The sequence below is a fragment of the Scomber scombrus genome, chromosome 9, assembly GCF_963691925.1.
Source record: "Scomber scombrus chromosome 9, fScoSco1.1, whole genome shotgun sequence".
Classification (NCBI taxonomy): domain Eukaryota; kingdom Metazoa; phylum Chordata; class Actinopteri; order Scombriformes; family Scombridae; genus Scomber; species Scomber scombrus.
Genome location: NC_084978.1, coordinates 18,820,012 through 18,840,046, shown reverse-complemented (window position 1 = coordinate 18,840,046; position 20,035 = coordinate 18,820,012).

Genomic DNA, 20,035 nt, shown 5'->3' with positions numbered 1-20,035 from the left:
AGGTCGGATTCCCTGCGACATCAGACTAAACGATTTACAGCCTGCAGACTGGAAGAGCCAATGTTAACATTACATGTAGCATTTTAGCAAGATTTTACTAGGATGAGGGGAGGACATTTGATATCATTAAAAGTAAAGTTAAAGTTTTTTTCGGTTACTTAACTCATTTTTAAAAAGACAGAAAAAAGAAAAAGACAGGAATGCCAGCAAACCGAGAGCACGAGCGAGAGAGAGCAGTGGTGGTTGAGCGAGATAGGGAGTGAATAAAGAGAGGGTAGCAAGAACAAAGCCGTGAATCAGAGAAATAAAATGTTATTTTCTGATTGTTTCACAGTGGTTACGTTCTAAAGCACAATTAAACACGCACCCTTACATGTAACCTGGTGTATGAATGGTACCAAAACAAAATTGACTTTGCTTCACCATCATCATATTACAATTATTAATCTTACATAGCCACAAACAGATGTAACTGATGTGGTTATGGCATTACCTCATCACTATGCATCCTGCAAACAGCTGTGTTTAAAAAAGAAAAATAGCATTAAAAAATGAGTAGTGTCTTTCTTTCATTTGCTTCCAAAACAAATGCATGCGCTAGCCAAGATTTTACGACATGAGGCAGTTGATGGGAAATGCAGTATTCATTCTGGGAAAATACTATCATTTATTTCTACAGAGGGTGCTAAAATCAACACAAAATAAACATTCCTTGTAGTAACTTTAATAACTGAGACTCTTTCCTCCAACCTATCTGTTCCTTTTCACTTATTCAGAGCCAGTGAGCAGAGGCCACGTGATGAAAACAGGATTAGCTATTGTCTAATACTAAGCTAAATTAGTATAGTGTAGCTTGCCTGCAACATGGGGGGAGATTGTAGTAAATGTTACCTAAATATTAAAGTAATGCTTCAGGGAATTCAAAGTTGACATCATTAGCTATAATGACATTAACTAAATGTCATTATAGCTGTTGTTTCCCTGATCTAGTTTGAATCTTTATTTTCTCTTTAAATGGCTTAGTTCTTTGGAATTTCTGGTCATAGATATGGAAAGTTCAAAATATAGCATTTAGTGTTGAAGCATGTCTTTGTTGTTCAACTGTTCGCCATTGTGCTCAGGGGAAACTATAATACATTGCAACATGCGGTAGTTATTCTTTAACTGACTAGCAAGCTATCAAACAATAGCAGCTCCAAAAAAGTGTTTTTTTTTGGAGCAAGTGTCTCTGAAATGTTGCATGTTTATATGTACATCACAGCAAATCACCTGCTGCCTTTGAGTGGTTTATGGTGAATCCCTAAGCTTTAAAAAACACAGACATCATTAAAACTGGCTCAGTTTATGGAAGCCTCAGTAAAAAAACACATGGCTCAATACAGTAATACTGTCTTACAGTTTTCTATAACCACATGGGTTTAAGTGTAGAAAACCAAGGAATGCATTTAACCTACAATTTGTGCTGTCAGCTCACATGGGGGTGGATCAGTATATTTACAGACCATCTTGTGACATTAGGTCAGTTTTTAGTCATAACCACAATGACTGATCACTGCTGCCAATTCAAAGGTGCCTTAACCTGTAGTTCCTTTAATAGCCACTAGAAGCTAGCTCCAAGGAAACAGTGTGTATTGCAGCGACTGGGCAAACCCACATCAGCTTCTCTCTGCAGATGCAAAGTCAGTATATTCTGTTACACCAAAGAAGAACATATTAAGATTTCAAAAGAAGTCTGTTTTTTGGTATCTGTCTGCATTTACTAATATGCTTCATTCTTTTTTAGTTTCAGAACTGCCTCAAGCTCCAAACCTAAGGCTTTAAAGTGTCTCTTAGAAAACTATAGTTGATTGATTTCTTCTAGTCTATTGGTTCACTTTGTGGGGAACCACTGACTCTTCTTGATTTTCTTATATTCTGTGATGGCCATGGGCCCTAATTAAGAGTGGTTTCATGTACTCCAGGAAAAAATTGAAACTCCAGGGATTCCTCATTTGCCACATCATCATTGAACTTTTACAAGAAGCTCCAGAGAGTGGACTGAATAGATTTTCACCACCCTCTTTGTTGAAGCAATATCCAATATTTTTCTGTGCTCTATTCAGGACTTGTATGCAAGCATCCAAGGAGGTGTGAAGTTATACTGAAGGCAGTCATCTTATTTCCTGTTTCCTGTTGCTATGACTTATACAGTTGACAGTTGGCTATGAATGCATTAGCACCTGTGAACGTGTAGTGAACGCGGCAAAAATTCAGATTGTAAGGGATCAAAAAAGAGTTTCTCTCTTGTAAAAAGGAGGACTAGATGTTGGACGGAGATGGACAGACAGGCAAAAGTAACCACAGAAGAGTAAAGGTCAAAAGAGAGAGCAATAGAGCAAAAGAGGAGAACGATTTACAGAGGTGGACATATCTGGGCCACCATAGACACATGCACATGTAAACACAGTCCAATAATACCTGGAGGTCTGTGCTATACAAACATAGACACTGACCCTCTGCTGAGAGAGGGGGGAAGTATGTGTGTGTGTGTGTGTGTGTGTGTGTGTGTGTGTGTGTGTGTGTGTGTGTGTGTGTGTGTGTGTGTGTGTGTGTGTGTGTGTGTGTGTGTGTGTGTGTGTGTGTGTGTGTGTGTGTGTGTGTGTGTGTGTGTGTTGTACAGTGAGAGGTCATCTTTCACCAAGCATCGAGATCACACCTGGGCTCTCAGTGCATAGATCTCCGCAAGGCTGTTTTGGACACACGCACACACACACACAGAGACATTCAGCCAGACAGCCAACACCCCAGACACACACATACACACACCTCTGGAAGAAAGCCACACCCTTCTTGCCTCCAATCATGAAACACCACATGAAAATATCAGCGTTCCAAAGCCTATGTACATGCCTATCTGTGACCAGAGGAGGCCCCCCCCCTCCACCCCGTCGCACCTCAACACCCCCCATCCTCAACGCCCACCACCTCCTGCCTCCCACCGTTCCCGGTCGCTTTGCTGTTGCCATGGAGATACCAAGCCCTCTACCTTGAAAAGTGCACTTGGAAGGAGCAAGGGAGAGACAGACAATAATATCTTCCCAGACCAACAGACACATTCAAACTCATGTGCTAGTGCAGGTTATTATAGCTATGTTTGGCAGAGGGAAGTTTTGTGTGTGCCTGTGTATGCGTGTAGGTGTGTGTGTGTGTGTGTGTTTGTCTGGGAGGTGGGTGTTCAGATGTCCGTTGCTTGTGCATGTGCAAACAGATTGTGAGTGGAGAAATAGAGCTACATGGTCAGACAAGACAAGTGGAGAAAATCTGTTGTGATCTCGAAGTGTTGCACTGTTTCAGCGAATATAGATTCTAATTACAAATTGCCATTATCGCTGATTGCCTTAAGTGTTTATCTTGAGTTTTATGAATTAGAGTCATCACTACAAAGTGGCATTCAAGCAAATTCTTAGAAAACTGTATTGTAGTATGAAACAACACATTTCGTTTCTAACGGATGTGCTTAATGCAAGGTATTTTTAAATATTTTTCTAATTTGCTCAAATTAGTGTTTTATTAGTTTAACTAACTGCTGTAAGTGCTATTGGTGTAGTTTGCCTAAGCATTATGCACCATTTTGCACTGGCAATTTGATTATGCTGCATGTGTTTAGGGCTACACAGAGTGAGCATACTGTGTCCTGCAGAGCCCAAATGGCCTGTCTCTCCAATGACTCCTGCTGTCCTAGCAAGGTCAGACAGCAGGCCACCATGTGTCCGCATGTATTAGCGTGCCTTATGAGTGCAAGGACAGGTGTTCCCAGTGTCTCAGAGAGGTTTCATGATGAGGCATCAAAGCCCCATGACAGCACATCAGGCCAAAGCCATGAACCCCAGACACAAGTGCCACATACGTGTACAAGTTGAAAATTCTCATGTGACTGTATCAACAGAGAGGGACGTCCATCAATAAACAATTTGCCTTGTTAATTTATGCTGCAATATGTCCATAAAAGTCAGATGTCAGATAAAGTCAGATGTGTCTCAGATACATGGGCCAGACACAACCATGAAACAGGCCAGGGGGCACAATGTAATTCCCAGAAAATTAAGGGGGAAAAGTGGAAGGAAAGACATGAGAAACAAGGCCTGTTAACTGCATACAGAGCTGCCAGAGGGCAAACTTTGTAATGGTTAGATAGATTTCCACCTAGTGGTACTGTGCAAAAACCTGGATGAAATGTATAAATATATAAATCCTATTTTAATGAAGGGCTGGAAAATTATGCAGAAGTACTGAAGAATTATGCTGAAATCCAGATCATACAATCACTGTCACTGATTTTTGTTTTGGTTTGTTTTATTGCACAAATGTATTCTTCCAAAGTAAGTATTACAGAGAAATGTTGTCAATACTTGGGTGGAGTACTGTGAAAGCCCATGGAGCTTGACCCATGGGTCAATAGTACCTTTACTTATTCACTGGCAATGCCAATACAACACTATCCAATGCAAGACCACCCTCAGGTGTTTATACGCGCACACAAACAGACACACACACCTACACACACACGCACACACACACACAGACACACACACACTGTTTTTGCTATTGACTGTTTATGCGCCATATGTTATCTAAGCTCTCAGTGGGTGCCTGTGGCCTATTTCCCTTTATTCCCTTAACTGATCTGATCAGCCCATGTGCCCTTTCTGATAAGTGATCACCATGTATCTGGAGCATGGAGGCGAGTTTGCTTCTGTCTATTGCAGCTGTGCTAAAAGAGAGTAATCAAGTATTTATTTGGAGTTATTACAGTAGAGTGGATCAGTACCCTTGAAAAACATTGACACACACACACACACTAACAAAAAGAATCAAAGAGCTGTTGGAGGAAATAAGCTATCTTGTATTATGTTCTAAATTCCTCTCTTGCGCTGCACTAAATTAGTATTTCTTAATCTTCCATTCTCTTACTGTAAGAAGATTAGGATTCAATATTTTATATTTTTCTGTTGTTAATCTTTGCCTGGACCGGGCTTGTGCCAGTGACCGGGGCAATGGACAAGTGGATTTTCCCAGGCTGCCACAAGTCCAAATGGGCCTTGATGATCAAGGGCGGTCTGGCCTGTAATTTCAACAATGTCTCATCCCATGGAGAGGCAGCCATGCCAACAGAGACAGATTTTGCTCCCTGACCTCTGTGGCAGAGTGGTCACTGAATGTAACCCAACCACAGGAAGCTCAAGGTCCTAGCCAGGAATGAGAACTGTTGTTGTACTATAATTATCGGTGGGAAAGTATGTTTGGGAAAGAAAGAAAGAAAGAAAGAAAGAAAGCAAGAATGAAAGAAAGCAAGAAAGAAAGAAAGAAAGAAAGAAAGAAAGAAAGAAAGAAAGAAAGAAAGAAAGAAAGAAGAGTACACGTCTCAGGAAGAAATGCAAAGACTAAACTGGGATATTTTTAAAGCTCATGTCAAAGAGGGTCAGAGAGTGCACAAAGGTGGCACCGTGGCAGACAGAACATTTCACCCCTTTTGCTACAACTCTAAAGGTGCTTTCACACTGACAGCAGTGAAATCAGGGAGCATTCTGCTGAAGAATTCGGTGGCAGAAATACATTTTTTCCAATCGTACTGCAGTTGTGTGCAGTCAGCAGTGTTAACAAGTTACTAAAAAAATGCGATTATGTACACATTACATATTTCTCCTTAACAAATAATAGTAATTTAGTAATAGCAATAATGGTAGTAGTTTAGTAATATTCATTCTAAGGTAACGATAATACAATGCTTCTTATGTTCAGGTGATTATATAATAATTAAAACATACTTATGAATAAAATATATCCATTCACGTCAAGTCCGTTACGCTACATTCGACTAAATTCTTTACACTGCACCTTTAACGTTAGGCCCAGTGACTGCATGAAGTCCCATACCATCCACTCAGTGAACCTGCATTGTCCTCACAACATACAAGTAAATATAACATGTAAATAAGACAACTTTGAAGTTTATACATGAAATATTAAATCAAAACTAAAGTAAAGTAAAATTGTCTGTATATTTCTCAATTTTTGTGTTGACCCTTGCTGTGTTTTATTACCTTCCCCACATTATATGAGCTGGTAGAAATGGACGTGTCTAACATTTCTATAAAGCTGACAAAGGGACTTTTAGTCACAATGCCGCTCACGAGGTGGGATAATCCCTCTGAGGCATGTCCAGCTTTCAGAAGAATGAGAGGTTTGATAGCACACTCACATGCGTGCACGCACCTGCACACATACGCATATACTGTGGATACATTATCAGTTCTGCAGAGTGCAAGGGGGCAAGAGGACCTAGTGATTGAATGGAAACCTTTCTTCTTCTCTGCTGCATAGTGTGGGTTCAGGGTCGAGGCTGGGTGCAGTTACACGTGCACAATTCAATTCTGAGTACATTGGTGTTGGAGTGACACACAAATAGGAAAAGCTTTTACTGATGCAGCACTGATGTATTAGCATGAGTCCAGTGTGATTGTTATCCCTGGTGTCGTGGACTCTACTCATTCTTTGCCTATTAATCGAATGCAGAGTTGATACCAACATACAGGATGTCAGCCAGTGTTAATCATTATATAGAAGCCAAGTGTTTGAAGCTATCACCTAATGAGGTGCAGTGGAAGTTATATGATTGTAATGCCATGTGCATTGTAAGGTAGTAGGAACAGTCTGTTGAGCCTGCTTAAATGTATGATTTTAATTACTTTGTGTAGTGTCAGATGAAAATGAGATAAGGCACAGGACGGTCATTATACCCACTGCATTCCAGCTAATTCCTTGTCATTGAAAATAATGTGAGATAAACTAAATTACTCTTAAGGTGCATTATTCAGAAAATACAAGGAAATATCTCCCCCTTGTCCCCCAGCAGTAAAACTTAAAAACACTCTACAAATTGTTTACTACATCTTATATATTATTGTAAATGATGTATGTAACACTGTTTAGAGAGCATAACAACAATATATTTGAATCCAGATAATTGCACATTACTCCCATGAATGCAAATATGTACTTGAGCTCGATAACCTGGACTGTGCGTAAAACCGGAGGTGTTGGGTGTTTGCTGTGGTCTTGACCCCGGGTTGCAGTTTCAACAGGTCAGGGGTGTGAGGTCAAAGGGTAAAGAAGTGAGAGTATTAGGGTCTGTAAAAGGTGCGGCTGGCTGACAAATTAGGGCATCAGTGAGGACAGAAAATGATGAATGAAGGACCAGATGGAAGAGAGGCAAGGGCATGAGCAAGACATTTAATGACAGAAAGGGTGAGAGAGGTAGAGAGAGCAGAACAATACAAAGATGGAAGGAAGTTGAAGCTTCCTGTTGAAAGCCAGCAAGCATTTATAAATGATCCATGCAAAGTCCACACTAAGCATGCTAAATTTGAAAATGCATTTCTTTCCCTCTGTCCTCACAAAACCAACCCAATAATGTGAGTCTTCTAAAATGGTCAGGAAAAATATGAAGACAATATTCAATATCCCTGCCATAATTAAGACGGCAACTTTTTTTCATCTTTAAACCATTTTGTGACCACTAATTTTAAAGATCAATAGTATAGTAATGACGCCAATAACTAAGCAATGTTTTTATCTTGATTTTGTCAGATGACTTTACTTTCATACAAAACTGAATTAATAAACATTTCAGAATGCTGTTCATCACATTAACAGCTAGCCAGTGAACTGTTTTATTCAAGTTCAGTTGTCTGACAACACAAACAGAAAAATAAGTAAATGAGATATAGTTGTCAGTTTGGCTGTACACAATATAGTTTATCATCGAGAGCAGAAGACAGAACTGAGACTAAACAGATCAAAGTTGGGCAGTTGTGTTTTTATTAGTATTTTAAGTCACACCAGTTTAATCAGCCTTTCTGCGCATCCAGAACTGTGACTTTTATGTTCGCTCTGTTCCAGTAAACACATGACCCCTGGATGGTTTTGTGGTAATTACAATAAAGTTTATTCAAACTAGACGAAGGCTTCAACAATGATAAAAAAGAGAGACAAGCAATATTAATTTGTGCAATTATTCTATGAATGGACAGCAAGACAGAAAAAAGAAGAAAACAATGGAGCCACAGAAGTCAGATGTGATATGATCGGTCACTTCCACAGCTTAGTTCAGTTTTAAAACACAGCAGTCTCAGCTACGACTGCAGTTTTAGACACCATTCTTGCTTTTATTCCAATAAGATTAAAACAAGCTCACTGTAGTTTAAAGCAAATTGCTCAAACTGTAAAACAGCCAAACAAAATTTCTGACATGGCAGAAATCCGATCGTCCAAGAGCCAGATCGTTTATCAACCAGGCAACTATCAGGTGTTGTAACTCCCTTCAAACTGCAATTTTCACTGATTCTAAAATTAGTTGGGAGTGACCAGTTTGGGGTTAAAGGCAGCCTGGCTTAACATTTCCACTGCTGACCAGATGTTGGCTGTGAACCACTGTTAAATAGGTTGAAGTATTGTTCTAGCATCTTAATGTGAACTAAAATCTTTGCAAAACTAGTGTAGGCACAGGTCATTTTCACAGGTAAACAACATTTTAAGAATCAGCCAGATAAAGTGCAGATGTAGTCCAAAGAAACCACACACCAACAAGGAAAATGGACTTACATCACTTAAATTTCAAAAGTCACATGTCACTCAAACCACATGAGTAAAACCATACATTGCTCTTTGGAGCCACATCTTGAAGTTGAGTCACAACAGAGGAATGACCACTCTCCTCTACTTATAGGTATTTATATTGTGTCAGTAGGCTAATAATGTCCAGCATGACCCACATGGAAAAGATCAGGACTTATTTTGATCTCTGTAATTATACTGTGACATGCAGACACACCCATTCTAACACACTTAACCCAAAGCCCATTACTGACTTGACTTACGGTACTTCTTCTGTGTTGTTCTAGGTACGCTAAAAATATGACAAGACTGAATGAAAAAATGTTAGAAGAGGAAGGAATAATAAATAGGACAACTCCAGCTTCTGAAAAAAAGGAAAATGAAGAATCGCACACAAAAAAAGAGGACAGAGGACAGCAAGCAGCATGTTTCAATCCATATTTGGCTCTCTATTATAAGTACTTACGCTGGGGTTAATATAGCTTAATGTAAAATGTGTCATACTATTATTGCTATGAAAATAAAACATAATCACTCCCCTAATCCTACTTAAGCTCATGGTGTATTTTGATACCATTTCAGAAATGGTGAGACACTCACACTGCACACTGAGCAACATTTTGAATACCACAAATTATGAAAGTAAATCCAAAACAGACTAATTCCAGCAAACAAACGAGTATTTCACTAGAACGACTAAACATTACGATCTTGGTGTTTTTGCAACACTGATCTGGTTCAAATTTGGAGTCGACAAGTGTTTAGAAGAGCAGGGATGAAAAGACGTGAGATTGGCATATAGCTGATAAGTCCAAAGAGCGCATTTAGGGTGAATCATCATGTTTATTTGGACAGTAAAGTGTATGACTGATACATAACAAAAGGGTGGAGAAGGGGAAATACATATTCTTTTAGAGCTCGGTCTCTGACAAATTATACTCCTGTTTGGCGGTTCGTCAGTAACAAATTATGTGTTCCAATGTGTTCTGCCAATGCAGGAAGTAGAATGATGTTAGTATATGGCAGCAAAATTTAAGGGTGTGGAGTTCAGGGCGTATAAGTCCCTTTTGTCTTTGACACTAGTGGCCCTTTAACTTCTTTTTCTAAATGAAAAGTTTTAGTTGCCTTACCTTAAATTCACACTTACTGATAACAATGACTGTCGTGACAGAGAATCACTACACATCTCTGCAGTTGCAGTGTTTTAGTGTCCTTTGGTTCATTGTCTTAGTTGTACAAGGCACAAGTTTACTGTTTTGGTTCACTCTCACTGCTTTCACCAAAACTGTTGACTGTTGAAAGTATTCTACTAAACCTGTCCATCACCAAACCAACAAAGTCAGTGATAACCTGGGGAAAATGGTAGGTGGAGCATTTAGCAGCTAGAGAGACTGATCTCTTTCTTCTTTAGGAGTTGGCAGATACCAAATAGACCCAAAAAGAGAGACTATGACTTACTGTGCATTTACTTACTGTACATCAGGTGGCTGGGAGCACCCCATTAAATGAATGGTAATGTCTGATGGTAGATGTGTAAATAAGCAATAGTAACATATTCACCACAGCAACGTCATGAATTGGTAATATGGCATATAGAAGATAATGAACAGAGGCAACATTGAAAACCATAACTGATAACAATGACAATATCATAGTTAGTGTTTGGTTAATAGTTTGACTTTTGTCTGCCTTATCAGATGGAAGATTTTGAGATCTCACTTAGTTTGAGAGCCTCTTTAGGAAGTAATCACAACCCTTCACACACAAACAAACACACACAGAGACATTAAAAGACTGCACTTAGTTGTTTTCAGCGATATCAAACAGGGCAGACAGCAGCCACGCAGACTGCTAACAGCGGTGCCATGGTTTCTACCCCTTTTGTAGCCGGACATGCTTCCTATGTGTGTGTGCACTTATGTGCATGCATGTGCGTGTGTGTGTGTGTGTGTGTGTGTGTGTGTGTGTGTGTGTGTGTGTGTGTGTGTGTGTGTGTGTGTGAGTGTGTGAGTGTGTGTGTGTATGTGTGTGTGTGTGTGTGTGGATCCTGCTCAGCACAGAAACATTTCATGCACCCCAACACGATTTAATTTAGTTTAATCTCAGCCCTTCCACTGGGAATGCAACATATAATTAAACTTTATGGAACTGCCCTGCAGCTCATGCGGAGAAGCAGATTGTCTCACACACTCACACGTACAAACACTGTAGACACACAAAGACTGAGGATGCAAAATAATTTGTGTCAATGCATAATCAAATCATTATATAACTTATGATTTAAAATTCAACACCTAAAAATAAATATTGATAAATCCTGAGAACACAACAGTGCATAATTGAAAGAACAGCATGAATAACCATAAACCTATAAAACCTATAAAGCATCTTTTCTATTACATGAAAGTGGGCGGATTTCATTGATTTTCATTGATTTGATTCTGTGCTTCATTATTTCTCAATGTATACAGGCTGTGGATGCAATAACACCAGTTATTAGGAATGATACATAAAAATTGGTTCTGAATACATTTTATCCAACACCGCTTCTTTCTGTTCATAGCTGCTGAGCGTTACATGATGCTTTTATTAGGTTACCGAGGACATAACATGGTCATCCGTCTATCTGAAAGGGGCTTACCACGGTGGATTCTTATTGGAGTTTCAGTTGGACAGCAATGCCTCGGTAATACTGGGCTCAGGGTCTAGAGGCATCGCCTCGGAGACGGAAGGAGATCAACTGAGCCTAGATGTGTGGATCAGATGTTGTGTAACCCACGGACGCACATGTGTTGCGCCAAGGGCATCGCCAAACACATGGTAGAAATGATGTGTCTACATGTGTTCATGCATCTCATGCAGACGCACAGTGGGTACCTGATGTGTTCTCTGCACCTTAGGGAGAGGCTAGAGGCCTTTTGTTGATACATCTCTCTGTATCCACCTCCTATGTGGAACAAAGGCCTGCTCCTCTGAGACCTCCCGCATCTCCCTCTCCTCTCCTTCCCTGACCTAGTTTACCTGATTGATTTCTACCCAGCTGGCCACTTGTATAATACCGAACAATCCCTACATGTGTGTGCGGTCAAAGCATTGATGCAGTGCGAACAAAAGGACCTAGGTTAAGGTTTAACTTTTTACTTTAACATTCAATGGGTAAGGAGTTTTTCCCACTACTACGTCCCATACAAATATTAAGCATAACCACAAGGTCCTCTCCCATCTCTCTCTATTCTCCTCTGTCTATTTCTCTTTCTTTTCAGAGTCTGTTTCTCTAACTTTCACTGCTAGTCCTCCTTTTTGTAACCCTAAATTCAGAACAAATGGTGTTTGACATCTTACCATGAAGTACATTGAGGCTATTCAGCACATCTTGTGCAAAAGTGTTTTTCTGGAGGGATAAAGTAAATCAAATTCAACAGGTTTTTTTGGACAAGTCCATTTCCCAAGCAACACGACTCTTTTCTTCTCTCCAAGTAACCTCAGCAGTCCATCTGGGTCCATCACACACACACACACACACACACACACACACACACACACACACACACACACACACACACACACACACACACACACACACACACACACACACACACACACACACACACAATAACGGAGTGTACTGCCAGTACTGCTCCTCACACCCCCTTCATGTCCCTTTGGCCTTGCAAAGTCTGTTTCTCACACAACCATACTATATATAAATTCTCTTTTCCAAGCATTCTCTCTCTTTCTCTTCCTCTTAATAGCTCCACCCATGGCTGTCACGCAATTCCGAAATAATGACACATTGCTAATACGTGATAGTCATTCAATGCAGTTGCTTCAGGCAGTAAGTCACATGTGCAGAACTACTCCGTTTTGGCTGCACTGCCTTGACTCAGTGAGAGCAGCGCTATGACTCCCTCTCGGATTGGCTTTGTTTCAGCGCCTTTGCTGTTCAGATTCAGGAAATTAATGACAAGACTTGTGACATCAGCAGTTGAAGCTGAAATAACACAACTGCTGTGTGGGAGTGGAAAACAGTGCTTGCAATTATCAATACAGCGAAAGGAAGGCAAGAGTTGATGTTCAGGCTGCCATACAGGCATTAATCAAGTCTGCTGAAGTGTCCTTCAGCAAGACAGTGAGACATATGCTGTGTTCATAGTAGTGATGGGAAAGATTCCCATTTTAACAACTTGTGAACATTCATGGCATGATTACAAAGTTGACTATGTTCCAAATGCTGTTAACTGAAAAAACATAACACTATATTTTATCACCATGAACAACGGACTTTGGTTGATGTTAGGTGTCCATACTTGCTTTGAGTTTTTTCAATTCCGTATTATGGCTGGAGTGTTTTGAGTTTGACAAGAACGCTATTAACAAGTCAGAATCATGTAATTACGATAACTCCAATATGACAAAAACATGGCACTACCCAAACCAGTAGGAGAGGTGCAAGGACATTCTGATTTGTTACAATTTGGGTCTTATTCAGCCATCAGTTATATTAGTTAATGTGACACGGCACTCACCAAAATATTTCCTGAACACTGCAACATTTTAACAACAGAGTCTGATGGACCAAGAACCATCAAAACCATTTCATTTGAAGATAACACTCTAATTAAGTAAGTCTATTGTTGCTCAGTGTGCATACAACTACAGTAAGTATGGGAAGTTAAATCTGAAGAAGACACACTGTAATGGACATTTACAACAGACAGTTACGATAATAGTTTTACTGTGCTCAGTTAGTTTTTCTTTAACATAAATTTGGCTAATCTGGGGGTTTGTTTACATGACCATCTGATCATCTTTTGAGAGTTCAACAAGTAACTTGGTAAGTAGAAGCGCAATGTTATTGTTGCCAAGAGGAATGATGGTCAAAAATATGAAAACATCCAGGTTGTGGGAAACTGAAACTTCCCATTAACACTTCAGGTATCAGCTTTTTGGATCTAGTGGCAGAAACATCACAAAAAAAAAGATGTTTATGAAATTGATGCTAGGTTTTTTGTTTAGTAAAATCTCGTGCAAATTTATATTTACTACTAATATTTTACAGCAGTCTGAAATAGTTTGGTTATTGAATAAAATGATTATATTATATATAATTGTAAATAAATATTACATTTGGTAAGAAAAGGACAGTGTCTATTTCCCACATAAGCCCTGTTTACTAATTGGTGTCATATGATAGGATGAGTGATTTTAAGAATCAGCTGTCAGTTTACGCACAAATTCACTCTTTTGCACCAACGTGATGCTTAATGTATTTCTTTTTACAATTATTTAATTTTCAACTTTTTTACTAACTCCTGCTTGTATACTGAGAATCTGAACAATCATTGAAAGCGATGAAGTTATAGTGATGTTGTGGTCTTTGTGGGTCTGTGTGCTCCAGATTAGTGTTTTCTGGGCACACACACTGCCTAAGCCACAGGCTGTGAGTCACTGGATCAGGAGGAAGAATTCACAGCTAAACAAACGTAGGCCACCAGCCAGGCCAACCCACTCCACTGGCAGCCATGCATGGACAAGAGATCACACACACGTATGCACATGAGCATGCACAGAAACTGTATGCACTCACACACCACACAGTTACTCTTCCCTGTGACTACTGTTTACTCAAGCAACGTTTTTCTTTCACTCAATTGTTCCGATCCATCCTTTGATAAATTCCCCCATTGCTGTTGTTATCTTTATCTCTTCTACTTGCTGTTTCTTCAGCTGCTATCGCGTTAGCACGTAAATCTACAGTATCTCTCAAGTTTGCCGTGATAAAGTATTTTTTATGGTTTCAACGTATTGCTGTAAGTCATAAGTGGCTCACGAGAAGAACAAACACACTGGTGGAGGGTCATAGAGTTCCCTAGCTATCATTTCACCACCTCCACCGCCATCCACAGAGAAGGGCAAAGAGCACATTTATCTCACAGGCCATTATATATCTTCTTACTCCAGCCTTTTTATTCCAGTCTACTGACAACATAAATGCAGGCTATTTATTTAACAGGATTAGGAGATAAGGCTGCTTTCCACTTGACCAGGGCACCAGTGCTACACAGAAATCCTCCCATGTCCCACAGCCTGCGGCTAATACTCGTGCTAACCGTTAACACCTTCATCCAGAGGAAGGGGAAGGGAGGGCTGTAAAGATAGAAATGATCCCAGACACTGGGCCTTTAGGCTGGGTGATTTATCTCATCCTCTGCCTGCTACTTTGGGAATCTGGGAAAGAAGCATGAGGCCACTGGGGCAAACTGAAGCAATAGTCCTTCGTAGTATTGCTGTTGTTCTCAAACTTGATCAAATTAAAGAAAAGAAAAACAGGAGAATAAGCCTTTTTCCACATAACACATGGTATCTTTAAACTTTAACAGCTTTATGGCTCATGTTTGGAAATGAACGTCCATGGTGGCCATTTCACGATGGCATACAACCACTATGGTGTTTACAGCTGCACTTCATGGCAAACATGAAATATCTATTCATTATTTGATCTGTTGTATTAACACACTGTTGACAACCACTAAGAAGTCTGTTGACATACTCTAACAAGAGGGTTCAAGACCTGTTGAGATCTTCCAAACGCCTGATGCCAACTGGCTGTTTCCACCAATGAGGAAGGCTAAATATAGCTGCTAGAAAATAGTTGCACCTCTTAATAGTCTGCAGTTCTCTATCTTTCCATGTGGGGGCATGGCAAGTGGCATACGCTTGTGACAGAAAAGAACAAGATGCTCCATTCCTGACATTATAAAAGATCAGGGAGCTCTAAAAGGTCACCGTTGCCATATTCTCATTCTCGGCGGTATTGACACTTGGTATTTCTCTGATCTTTTGCTCTAATTAAAAAAAGAAAGAAAAACAGTTGCCAAGTCTGCAATTCAAGTGTGTTTGTTGTGTGTGCTGTGAGAGTGTCATCGTCTATGCCTGTGTTGTACAGTATTAGGTTGTGTTGGTGTTTGTGTACTAGTGTATATGTGGCATGCAATTTCATACACTAAGATTACAGGACATTCTTAGTGCATCACCAAGTCGTTCCAGGAAACACCAACTTTTTCCCTCCTGTTGATGCCAAGCCAAAGTTTATTCCCAGGAGACAATGCTGTTGACATGCAGTTTTGTACGATGAAACACAGCCTGCCTCTTTGTTTTCGATATGGTTGTCAGAGATCCCAAATAGTCGAGGTGCTAACGGAGACATCCTCCTCAGCTGCAGCGTCACACATCTTCTGTGATATTTGTTAGTATTAATCTGCCCCTCAGTGTTATAATGTCTACTGTGTCAATGTTTATATACAGCGAGTCCAGACAAGTCAGTTAATATAACATATCTGATTGTTTTGAAGAGCATCCACAAAACCAACGAGCACTTGTCACGTAAGAATAAAATTGAATTGAAAAATAATTATTTTTGTCTAATACCTTCCATGTGCATGTGTAAAACCATGGCTGACACAATAAGGCCCTTAGTTCTTAAAATCAGGAACTCAAATTTGAAACAGTCTGGTTCCTTTAGTCCACAGCCTAAACTTGTAAAAGCAAGATGAGTAGCCATGTTAAGCTCTTTACAGCAAGAAATTAAATTTGAGTGTGGTGGAAATATTAGCTATCATCATCTTGTCATGATAGTAAGGACAAGTAGGTGAGAGTAAAAAATCCTTATCGTGGGACAGTGTCAGGCCGAGGTAAATCCTCGCGACGTTTGTGGGTAAATTATAAGTAACAACATGTCATAACATCGTAAAGGATGGTGTTGGATAAGAGGCAAATGAGTCATGTTGGACCAATGCTTGTTATACGGCAAGTTTGAGCAGAAGGGGATGGCAGGGGTAAAGGAAAACACAGGTGTCACACAAATACATGTCATCTACAAGTTCAGTCTGAGTTCAAAACTCAGACCAGCATAGATAACACATACCTTCACTGTCTAATCTCTCGTCCCTCTGAGGCCCTTAAATCTGTCTTTAATCAAATCTCACTGTCTGTCCTTCAGTAGATAACTCCTACTTCAGCCCAATCACTTAACCAATGCAAGCACCAACAGCAAATTCTACATATGTGAGACACTTGACAGGAGAGACCAGCATCCTCAACCAACCCCAGACTTCTTGAGATCAAGTTTAGTGATGGTGAAATGGAGCGAATGAGACATAGGCAAAGGGAGGAGAACTGTGGAGATATAAACAGATGAACTGTAAAGTCCTCCAGTATTTGTGAAATTTAGTTTCCATATCCATAAACGTTGGGAGGGATCCAAAGTTCATATTAGTTCGCAGACTAACCCTTACACAATAACTCACACTCACATACATACTGTCTGTACATTGGAGTCTTGCTGCACTAATGTGCATAAGGACTTGGCAGAAGGAAACAACAAGAAAAATCCACAAACACAACACACATGGCCTACTGTACACTTAAACATCTGTCTTGCCATACAGACATAGTGCATACTGAAGACAGTTGCAGTCTCTCAGTGCCTTTGGTACTTTGTGTCAAAATGATTTGCTCAAGAGGAGAAAACTGCTTCCTGGGGGTCATGCCTTCAGCTACCTAATCCTCTTCTCTTTCATATATTACTGCATGTTTAGATCATTACTTAGATAAACAGGTAGATGGTATGTATTTTCAAACTTTCTGCCCGTCCACACTTCGGCAGACTTTTCCTGAGGGAATTACAGTTCATGGCATTGTAATGTTTAAAACGAGGTTACCAGGCGAAACCCAGAAGTTAAAAAAAAGTGCATAAACAAACATAAAAGGAGTAGCTACAAACGAACAAAAAACACTATAAACATGCTTATGGGTGATTTATAGCCAGAACTATGTGTGGTTGTTTGTTCAATGGTGACATGATGAGGATTTCCAAATACACTTTGTATCAGATCTGATCCAACAACATTTTGAAGTTCACCAAAAACAGTTTGTTGCTGATTAATCATGCATGTATCAAACAGATACAAGTATGCTAGTTCAGGAAAACTAAGCATACAGGCAAATCATGTTGTAGGAGCAATCTAATAAGTATGTGTGGACATTTTGAACTATTTTTCTAATCTTAAATCTAAGTGTTAGAGGCCCCTTTGTATTGTTTGATACAATTAAAGCCTTTTGTTGTATTCACATGGCTGGATCTACCATATGAGTAATATGGGCAAGTGCCCAGGGGTCCTTGAGCAGAAAGGGGCCCTCCATGATGGGAGAAAAAAAAAGTGCACTTTTTTTTGTCTGGCTTCACAGAAACACGACAAATGGCATGACCCATTCTTTTGATGTTGACAGTTATAGTCGCTTTCAGAAGCCTATGTCAAAATGAATTATGGAGTTACCAGGCTTCCAAAAGAAAGCAGTGTTATCCAAATGAAAAATAAGTTGTTTACATACATTTATTTCCAGGAAAATAAGTCTCACGATTGACTTGTTTTATTTTTTTAGTTTGATAGCTGGGCAAGTGATGATTGGTTAGCAGGCCACAATGCACTGTGGTTAGTTTTTTATCAACAAGTGTGTGGGGAAAATGATCAACTAGTGGAATGAGCTAGAGTTTCAGTGCCCAGGGGCCCCTGGGGGTACTAATCCAGGTTTATGCATTCATCTAATATATACCAGGGATTAGGGCTTATCAGGTTAGGTTTTGCACAAAAAAAATGTAGCATGAAGTTGAAGAAATCTTGAAGAAAGAAAAATGCATTGAGTTAAAATAGTCTAAAAACATTTCATAAAACAAAAAAAATGTTTGGGGAAAATAATAAAACAACTTCAGTGAACTGTGACTTTTACAAGAAAAAGCATGTCTATGCTTGGTTTGTATATGCGAATCGGGTCGTTCTTTTGAGTTAAACAAATTCACTACCTAAACATGGTCATCATTCACCAAGCCAGGAAGTCAGTTTGTAGATTATGCATCATCATCACAGTCTCTCTATTTGGCTCAATAACTGAATGTAAACAAACCAGATATAAACAACACTGGGTGGAATGTTTTGCTCAGGAATTTGGTGACCAAAGAAAACATACTTGCATTAAAAGTAATTTTTCTGTGCACAGTATGCCAGATACAAACCATCACCTTCTAATGTCGTGATATTGAATCATTCATCAATCCCTCCCTCACCAACCTACCCCTATGGTATCATTCCCATATATAATGAAACATGGGTAATAAAAGGTACTAGATACAAGCTGATAATGTTGTGTCAGTTGCTGTAATATCCATGGTGTGAGGTGATAAGTACTACATTATTGTTATTGGCTCATATCCATATGCCAATAACAGACCGAGCTGAATTAGAGACAGGGTTTGTCCCAATGAGCAGCCAGTTCTCTGCCAGACACACCTGACACTACTGCCAAGTGACCTCTGGCCCTTTCTGCTGCTTACTGCAGAGCAGAAACACACACAAATGCAGTTGGAAAACAGACGTTCTAAAAATACTTGGATATTTAAACAAAATCTGAATGTACAGAACTTGAAATCAGGATGATCTCAATGGTTTCATTCCCTGTGATTACCAGTGTGGGGGTATGTCATTGGGTGTGTATACATATGTGTGAATGTGTGTGTGTAAATCGCCACTTAAAGTCTATGGTATTGGTGGCATCTGTTTTATATAATGAAGACAAACTAGGGTTGGTTGTTTTGGTAAACACTCCTCATTCCTAAATGCAATACTATCCAGCTGTAAAAACACTGGATCAATCCTCATGCTCATTTATCATGGTCCAACCGCTGCCAAGATACACAGAGCACAGCCCCAAACACATGCTGTACATGATGGCATACGTTCAATAGGCAGTCGCATTCACATGGTTCACTTTTTACTTGGTGATAGCTAGTCATGTTTCATAGACAACTACACAAAAGATTAAGATGTTACTATAGGTCAGAGTTTTCTTTGTCTGCTGTGTTTGGTTTCAAGGTTCACCTACTCTTAACCTTCAAAACAACACCATCTCACCACCAGGAAACAACACAGTCGCACTGAAAAAAAGTCAGCTTTGATGTTTCTCCCAGATGAATTTGGCCAATATTAACTTTCATCATTTCAAATGGGTCTTACGTCTTGCATGCATAGCTGTCCTGTTTCAGGTTTGGGGAATCATTAAGCTAGTTGCCTGAACTAAACAAAAGTAAATGTCAAATTAACTACTAGAAAAACTAAAACTAGAAAAAAAAGGAAATGTAGAGTGTTGACATGATTTTTAAAAAATTGGGTTAAACCATACAACATATAGTGAGGTCTTTGTTTGTAGTGAGTCGACTACATGATATAAACTAATACTGTACACTGCTTAAATGATATAAATAACAGACATAGTCACATATTCACAGATCAAATTCACTTGATACTCAACATCTTGTACCAATTGTAATAAA